General features: G+C 44.5%; 2 pseudogenes across 2 annotated transcripts; both read left to right on the top strand.

The window, feature by feature from the left end:
* Positions 1–4,697: 4,697 nt before the first annotated feature.
* LOC309846299 (spermatogenesis-associated protein 31D4-like) lies at positions 4,698–6,424 on the top strand (annotated as a pseudogene). Its single transcript has 2 exons — positions 4,698–6,181; positions 6,229–6,424. The product of its transcript is annotated as a spermatogenesis-associated protein 31D4-like (transcript).
* Positions 6,425–6,740: 316 nt separating this feature from the next.
* LOC309846298 (spermatogenesis-associated protein 31D1-like) lies at positions 6,741–7,507 on the top strand (annotated as a pseudogene). The gene has a single exon. The product of its transcript is annotated as a spermatogenesis-associated protein 31D1-like (transcript).
* Positions 7,508–8,662: the final 1,155 nt, after the last annotated feature.

The raw sequence follows: 8,662 nt of genomic DNA, 5'->3' as shown, positions 1-8,662 counted from the left end.
ATGGAATATTACGTAGCCTTCTAGAAGAATGACCCAGCTCTGCATATACAAGCTATGAACCATTTCTAATACATCTTTAAGTGAAAAGGAAAGAGACTGATACACATAATATGATATGGTTTGTGATATAAAGGTTATAGGTACAGGATACCTGTGGAAATATCCAGAAGAAAATCAGCAGAGGAAAATTGGGGAAATACCTTCATTGATCCTATTCAAGTATTTATTGAACATCTCCCTCAGACAGGGCATACTAATTGACCTCAGGAAAGTCACCTTTGCCCAAGGCCTGAGAGGGGAAGGCACACACGTACATGGGGCAGGAAAGGGAAATTCCTGGTGGGGTGACTGAAGAATGGGCTGGCTTAGCCCAGGGGTTAAACCATTAGGGGTAAAAACCATTAGGTGCCCGGACACTGATAAGGCTTATCGCTCCTATTATCAGAGGTGTTCTGATCTGAATGGTCATCCAAGCAGTAAAGGAAAGCTCCAGAGTGGCAGCCAGAATGGACCTCAGGAAGGCAATGGCTTTCATGAGTGGAGGAACCATGTTGAACAACCTCACAGAAAAAAGGAGCAGGTTTCTTGAGTTGCCTGCCCTATAGAAAGTGTTCTTTATTGAGTTAGTTTAATAGTATAATGCAGACTCTGAGGACAGACCAACTACCTGGGTTTGTTTTCAGGCTCTCCCTGTAACTTTGCTTTACTTCTCAGGACCTCACTGTCTTCATTTGTAAAATGGGGATGTGAGAGTCCGCACCATGTAGGCTTGTTTGAGGACTAAATGAGTAAAGTGCTAAAATAGTATAGAAAGCATAAGTACTTGAAAATGGAAACAGTTATTTTAACTGTGCCCTTCTGAAAACGACCATGTCTTCCAATGAGTGGAATTATTAATTCACCTAAATTTGAATTTTGTACTTGTAGGGCTAATAAGCTTTTGAGCTGCAAAATACATTTTCTCCCCTTTTGTGGCTTTTCTCTGTTGTCCTTTTGACATCACTTTTTGATCTCGGGCAGATGATGTAAATGACAACAGCCATGTGATCGGTCGTCCCCAGAATTAGAACATAGATGTGTCTCTTAAATTCTAAGAGGTGCCATCATTATTGGCTTAAAATGTCACAAAGGGGTTGCAGCTGAAAATTCGTGAGCTCTTGAATGATTTGTCTCAGTTTCTGCCCGTCTCATATGGAAAGTATCATTGAGGGGCACCTGGGCGGCTCAGTCAGTTTAATGTCTGACTTCAGCTCACCTCATGATCCTGGGGTCCTGAGATGGAGCCCCAAGTTGGGCTCCCTGCTCAGCAAGGAGTCTGTTTCTCCCTCTCCCTCTGCCCCTCCCCTTGCTCTCTCTCGCTCTCTCAAGCTAATAATAAAATATTTTTAAAAAAAGACAGTGTCATTGATAATGTTGACTAAATCATTATCTTTCCCCAAACCTGCCTAAATGATCTTTTCCATTAACCTGTGTGTTCCTTGTATTAATCAGTTGAAAATAATTTTCTCATGTAATATAGGTCCTTCGTGGTTATTCCACATTGTTTTGTATTGTACATAAGTTGACATTGCCTGAGGAGAAAGAATTTCCAGTTTGTCTTCAAAATCGTAACAATTAAGAATATTCCCGTCAAACTCTCATTTGCTGAATTTAGGCTGTCACCCTCAGCATAAATTCAGCAAATGAATTCTTTCCATCCCCTCAGTACACCTCTTGGCTTCTGAGTCAAGCCTGAATAAGTTCTGAATACATTTTATTTTTGCAATTGAATTGTAGTTTCGACCATATGGACCTATTCAGACTCTGTAACAATCCACTTCCGAATGACTTTCTGTCAATTCAGTTCAAGGTGCAAATCGAATGTAACCGTTGTGCTGAAAATAACTGGAAAGAAAAGCATTTCCCAAGTGCAAGTTGCATATATGACTTAAAGGGGCTCCCTCTTCAAGGCAATAATTTTTCACTGAAAGCACGCAGGAGTCATGCTTCTCCCCTGCCGCCACCCAATAATGTATTTTGTTTCAGTTCCTTGAGCCAGCAGAGTGCAGTGGAGAAAGATCCCCTTTTCACAGCGGCCACAGGCCTTTCTGAATAGCAATGCGTCAGTTCTTCAGCGCAACCTCTAGGTGGCAGTGCAGCCCAAGACAATGTGCCTGGTCCCCTGCCTCCTCCCCTCCCCATTGCTCTGGGTTGGCAGCACAGTTTGGATTGGCATGCAGGGAAAATAATCATTAAAAATAAACGCAATCAAAAGAAGTAGGTTATTATAGTGGCACACTGGAACTGCTTTAGTTAGAAGTCTGTCGGCCCCCCGTTAGAAATGTCGTTTGGGAAGAGTGTACCACTGGCTGTGAAAATTTACTAGAGGTTAAAAGTGACATTCTCTAGGTCTCAAACTTGTGGTCTATTTAATCCTAACCTAAGAAGTCTGATTTCAGAGGGTCGAGTGGCTTTGAAGTAGCACAAAAAGACACACAGATGGATTTGTTTTTCTTAAAGGCAATTCACAACTGTTTTTGTAGCCTTGATATGCACTATGACCCCATGACATAATGTGGTTTTGTTGGCCAAATGAGGGTGTATGTCCTTAGTAGGATCTTAAGATTAAATTCTGAAAAATACTGACGTGTGAGGAGGGAAAATATTAGAAAGTGCAGTTTAGTTACACATTTCGGTTGGTTTCGTAACAACCCCTCCTCCCACTTTAGCTGAGGTCAATCCTTTCTCCGACTCCTTTTGACACCGTGGTTTCTTCCACTTTAAAATGTGGTATCATGCTCCGTGAACATTATCATCCTGAGTGCGTCAGGATGTTTGGGTTACGGTATGGTAACAAGCAGCTCCCCAGTCTGAGTGATGTACTACCACCAAAATGAATTCCCAGCTTGTACAGTGGTATAACTTGGGTGACACATTATCCCGGAAATTCTACCATCTTGTACCTGCACCAGGGGAATATGTGCCCTTAGGCTTTCTTTTCTATACTCTGTTCTGGAATGTTCACATCACTTCTGCCCCATTCATCGCTTACAACTAGTTTTGTGGATACACTCAACAGCAAGGGAGTGGGGAAAGTACTAGGACAGCATCTCAGCCTCCAGCCTATGTCCCTTTCAGCTCTGTATTTTCCGATTGTGGAATTCTGTTGGGATGTTATCTTATTTATATTTTAGTGCCCTCAACCGTCCATACCAAGTGCATATTCATTCCTCAAAAACTAAATTGGATTGAATATCTTGATGACCTCCCAACTCCTCATCAAGGTAAATAAGACTATGGAATCTTTTCTGAGAACCCTATTCTCCTTTTCTAGGCAAAATCAGTTGCTGCTTCTCTGTGCTTTTGTGGCACTTTGTTCATGCTGATGGTTTTGCATTTGCCACAGTCCATTTTGTTGCTATTCTATCTATTCCGATAGAATACAGTCTCCTTTTTCTTTTTAAGGTTTTTTATTTATTTAAAAATAAAAGAGTGATCGAGAGAGAGACAGAGACAGAGAGAGAGAGAGCATGAGCAGGGTGGGGAGGAGGAGCAGAGGGAGAGGGAGAAGCAGGCTACCCGCTGAGCAGGGCACCGCCAGATGTGGGGTTTGATCCCTGGACTCTCGGATCATGACCTGAGCTGAAGGCAGGCAATCAACCACTGAGCCACCCAGGCACCCCTAGAATATAAACTCCTTGACATAGGCACTCATTTTTGTTTTTTTTTTTTAAGATTTATTTATTTATTTGTCTGTATATGTGTGTGTGTCTTAGAGAGAAAGAGAGCGAGCACAAGTGGGAGGGACAGAGAGAAAAGGACAGAGAATCTCAACTAATTCCACACGGAACATGGAGCTGGACGTGGGGCTTGATCTGAAGACCCTGAGATCATGACCCAAACTGAAACCGAGTCGGACACTTACCCAACTGTGCAACCCAGATACTCCCGCAGACACTCATTTTTATCCAAATTTGTATTGCTGATGTCTGAAAAGACACACACACACACACACACACACACACACACACACACAAAAGGATAAAAAGTTAATCTATGAAAAAGCATGATAAAAATAATATTTTTGAGCTCTATGTATTCAAGATAAGTTTTAAATGTATGGAATATGCATTGATGCCTCATCTCTTTCAATTCCTATAATAATTCTATAATGTAGATCGATGAGGAAACTGCATTTTGAATATTTATTTTTATTTTTTCTTAAAGATTTTATTTATTTATTTGATAGAGAGAGGGGAGGAAAGCTTGAGCAGGGAGACCAGCAGGCAGGGGGAGAAACAGCCACCCTGCTGAACAGGGTGCCTGACTGAGGGCTTGATCCCAGAACCCTGGGATCATGACCCGAGCCAAAGGCAGACACTTAACCAACTGACCACCCAGGCACCCGGAGAAAACTGCATTTTAGGGTAGTCAAATTACTTTCCCAAGTTTATGAGGTAGAAAATGCTAAAGCTGAGATTCAAGTCAAGGTCTCTTTGATTACAGTGTAGTATTTCTGAAGCATTACGCTATACTTACTTATCTTCTGATTTGTACGTTTTAATATCTGTCCGGAGATCTGGATTCTGCTTCCATCTGAAGGAAGCCTGTTCCAGAGAGCTCACCCCCAGGGAGCTCTGGTGGGTTGTCTACTTCTGTCCCAACAATCATAGGCATTGACCCCTCCAGCTTGTCAGTTTTAGACCTCCCTTGGTGGCAAACACATGCCAGAAACTTCTTCCCTTCAACCCTGGCTCCACGTGCTTTCCATCAAGAGTTTATGGCCCTCCATTCTTCCGAGGCTTCTTCTAGGGGAGACCCTGCAGCCAACCTTGTAGAGCCTGTTACCCTCTCACTTCTCAGCCCTGATGCCCTGGCACTTCTAGAGAAACAAGTCCAAAAGATGAGTGACTTCCTAAGGTCGAAGGAAACAAAGCGTTCTTTTCCAAAACAAACAAGTGCTGATAAGCATGATTTGGCACCCTCCCTTCCTTTCTGGAGCAGCAAAGACCAATCAAAGGAGCTGCCTATGCAGGAGCAGCGCCCATATCCTGCAACCTTGGAGGAGGGCCAGTCACAGCAAACCCACATGCTGCTCTTCTGGGGTCTCACAACTCTGCATAGTGAGTCCTTGTTCTCTGCTGCAGATGTCTCAGATAATTGTTCCTCCATCTTTATTTTTAATAAAATCTCAAATGCCTCTACAGAAGAGGAATCCCCAGTAGTTCCCCATCCACTTCCTCCATCCTTGCCTGAGAACCAACCTCAATGCCTGCCTCAAACCTAGTGCCAACCAATCCCTCAGGTCCAGCCTCAGGTCCAGCCGCAGGCCCACTTTCAATCCTCACTCCCAATCCTGCCATCTGGTCCTCTACCCCACATCAAGATCTGTGGAGACCTCAGAATGAATCAGAGAGTCTCATATCAAATGAAATGCAACATCTGGAATGGAACATGTTGCAGAAAGAGCAGGAACGTGTGTGGGGTTTACCACTATTGTCCAAAGATCCCAGGAGGAATTTTGTCCTTTAGCTCCTAACCATTCTCTCACACACCGGGCCTCCCAGGCCTATGCTGCAATCTCTATCCCTCCTAGACAGCTTTCTATCAGTGTTGAGCTTCGGAAAAAACAAGAGAGTCACTTTCAAAAGAGGCTCATCCAACACCAGTGGGACCTGCCCCACAGGATCATTGAGTCTCTAACAATGCCGATGCGTCCAAGTACTCTTCCACAGCTACCTGAGTCACAGTGTTATCGTGGACGCTCATGGATCTCTAAGAAACAAAGAAAATTGAGTGACTATGAAAGTATTTATGAGGAGGACTCAGAAATAGTTCAGTTAGATAACAATGACCTGGAAAAGTACAAAGGTGACATGGAGAAGCATAACAATGTCCTGGAGAAGTACAGTGATGACGTGGAGAAGAACAATGATTACCTGGAGAAGGATCAGGGACACAACCCAGAGAATGGCCCCCAAAATCTGTTGAGTGACCCAAAGAGCTCTTTAGATAATGATATGGGGTATGATTCTGAGAAAAAACTGAGGAGCCCATCAGAGAAAAACTCCATGGTGTCTGTGGAGACCATAGATCAGAGACAACTTGAAAATGTCCTGAAAATACATTTGTGCCAAAGGTCTGTGGAAATCACTGAGGGTCAGTTGTCTGGGACTGTGCTTAATTCATGGCATACAATGAAGCAAAGATCACTTCTTTTCTGAGAAATCCCAGGCTGAAGTAAAACAGAGAAAACTTGCCACTGTCAGAGGTTGAGGACTACTCCCTGAATACCTTCCAGGAGCTTCCCTTTGTTGAATCTAGTGCAGAACAGATGCTGGAAGCCCATATTAAAAGGTTTCATTGGAGGACGCTATGGGGCCTTCCCTCCAGGGTTCTTGAATCCATAGAGATCTTTAAATTGAGAAAGGCCACATTCCCTTGAAGCTTTTCCTGTTCAACCAACCCCATTCCTGCAGCAAATTCTAAAGCTGAGGGCTTCAACTCCTACAGAGGAAGCTTGAAATCTCTCCACGGAGACAAAGCAGGAACAGCAAATTCAGCCCCCATTCCGGATGGTCCTCGCCCTGCCATCTCAACTGTGGGCAAAGAAGAACAGAGAATTCTGAGGGAATCACTCTCTATTATCAAACATCAGTTTGCAGAGGATGTCCTGAAAACTAAGGATGGCAGACAGACTCTTACACCTGTCTCACATGTCACCATTAGCAACGGACAGTCCTCACAGCCACCTGTAAGCTGGGGCCAGACGTGAGCCAAAGGATAAAAGTGCAAATTCCAGTGGTAGAAGAGGAGGGCAACAAGGAAGAGATGAGGAATCCAGAACCTGTTGTCCAGGAAGATATCCAGGGCCAAGGAACTTGATGCAGGTCAACCACAATCTAGAATTTTGACAACCGGCAAGACAGTAAGGCCTCATATTATAAAGCAGAATGAGCATCAAGTCAAAACCACTATCCCATCAAACATACCAGTTCCGCAGGATCCTGAATCATTGAATCTCAAAGAACAACTCTTGCCTGAGTTAAAGCTTATGCTGGAGAAGAGGGAGCATAGCTGGGACAAAGCCCAATGCACTGGCCTACCCCCTGCATCAGATTCTTTGACTTAGAGGGCTGACTCCTGCCCAGGGTGTCTCCCCCAGGGACACGAGAGCTTCCCAGGTGCTGTATGTCCATCCAGAGGACACAGGAATTACTGTGGAACAATAGCAGGAGCCCTGGGTGCCTAAACATGTCTTAAGAAAGTGCCAGAATAAGAATCCCCCACCTGCTGCATAGACCATGAGGCCTCTGGTCCCAAGGCACAAGAGCATGGTGGAGGGGATGCAGGACTGGGAACATCCCAACCGAGAATGAACAGGTTCCCTACTGAAGATGTGGCATCAAAGAATAGGTTCCCTACTCAGGACACAGGTATGGAAGGTAAAGCTGGGGAAGCCAGCCTTCCCAGACCCTATCACAGAAGGGTCAGCTGCCTCCTGAAAGCCCTTCCCGGAAGGGTCAGGCTCCTTCTATTTTCAGTAAAAAAATGAAGGATTTTTTGCAATGACTTACTCTTGAGATAAAATGCAAAAGTCAAGGAAACTCCCAGGAGAAGCATAGTCCCCTATCTGTGGAAAGCAGAGGCCTGCTTAATGGTAGAGCTACCTTTATTGGGATACCTGAAGCTCAGAAAATCATGACAGCTGTTGGGAAGTCCCAAGAGGAGAAAATGGGGCGTTGGCATGCAATAGGCAGCACCTGCCCTCAGCAGCCCATTCCCTCCCCAACCAAGTTTGGGAAAACTCAGCAGAAAGCACAAGTGCAGGCCCAGGCACAGCCTGTCCCAGGGTTTCCTTTCAACTCCAGGCTTCCTGCCTGAAAGGAGGCAAATACCAGGTCTTGTAAGGAAGAAGCCGTCTCTGCTGGCCAAGGCCTTCCTGGAAGTAACAGACAGCTCAGAAACCAGGACACACAGCCCCAGAAAGTTGTGGCATTTAAGGAGCAGCTACCACATCAGAGGTATCCCCTCTCCATTCCCCTCAGGGAGCCTGCGCCCCACCCAAAGGCCATTTGTGGGCATCAAGCTATGCAGTGGCCTCCAGCTACTCTCAAGATTCCTGAAGGCACTGTGTGCAGAGATGTGTGTCTACTATTTATTTAGACAGAAAACCCTTCTCCAGAATTTCCAGTGAGAGGGTTTTTTTTTGGGGGGGGGAGGGGGATTTCCTACCCCAAAATAATGGCTTGTGAGGAAGAAATATTTCTCTAATAACATGTTGTCTGTTCTGTGTACTGTCTTGGGAGCATGGGTTTGGGTAAATCAGTTCAGCTATTACTGATTGCATCCTTCAGCTTCTAAAAGGTGACCAATCTCCTGGACCTCTTGAGAAATATGTATCATGTGCCCCCGAAAGCCCCCAAAAGCCCATTCCCTCTCTGATGAAGCCTGTCCCATGGCTTAGCCTTACTGAAAACGTATAGTAGCTCACACCTCTCCCCTCATTGAATGTTTTACACCCTTACAGCAAGTCTTCTATATCTGAGGAAGATTAAAGACAGAAATAGTTTTCAGAAAATAATGATTAAGCCACTGTTGTTTCTTCACAGTTATTGTGTTACAATAGCTTAATCATTATTTAGAAGTCAGTGATCAGAGTTTCCCACAAGTGAGTGAACTC

This window comes from Mustela nivalis (genome assembly GCF_964662115.1).
Source record: "Mustela nivalis genome assembly, chromosome: 13".
Lineage (NCBI taxonomy): Eukaryota > Metazoa > Chordata > Mammalia > Carnivora > Mustelidae > Mustela > Mustela nivalis.
This window is presented reverse-complemented; position numbering and strand designations above follow the sequence as displayed.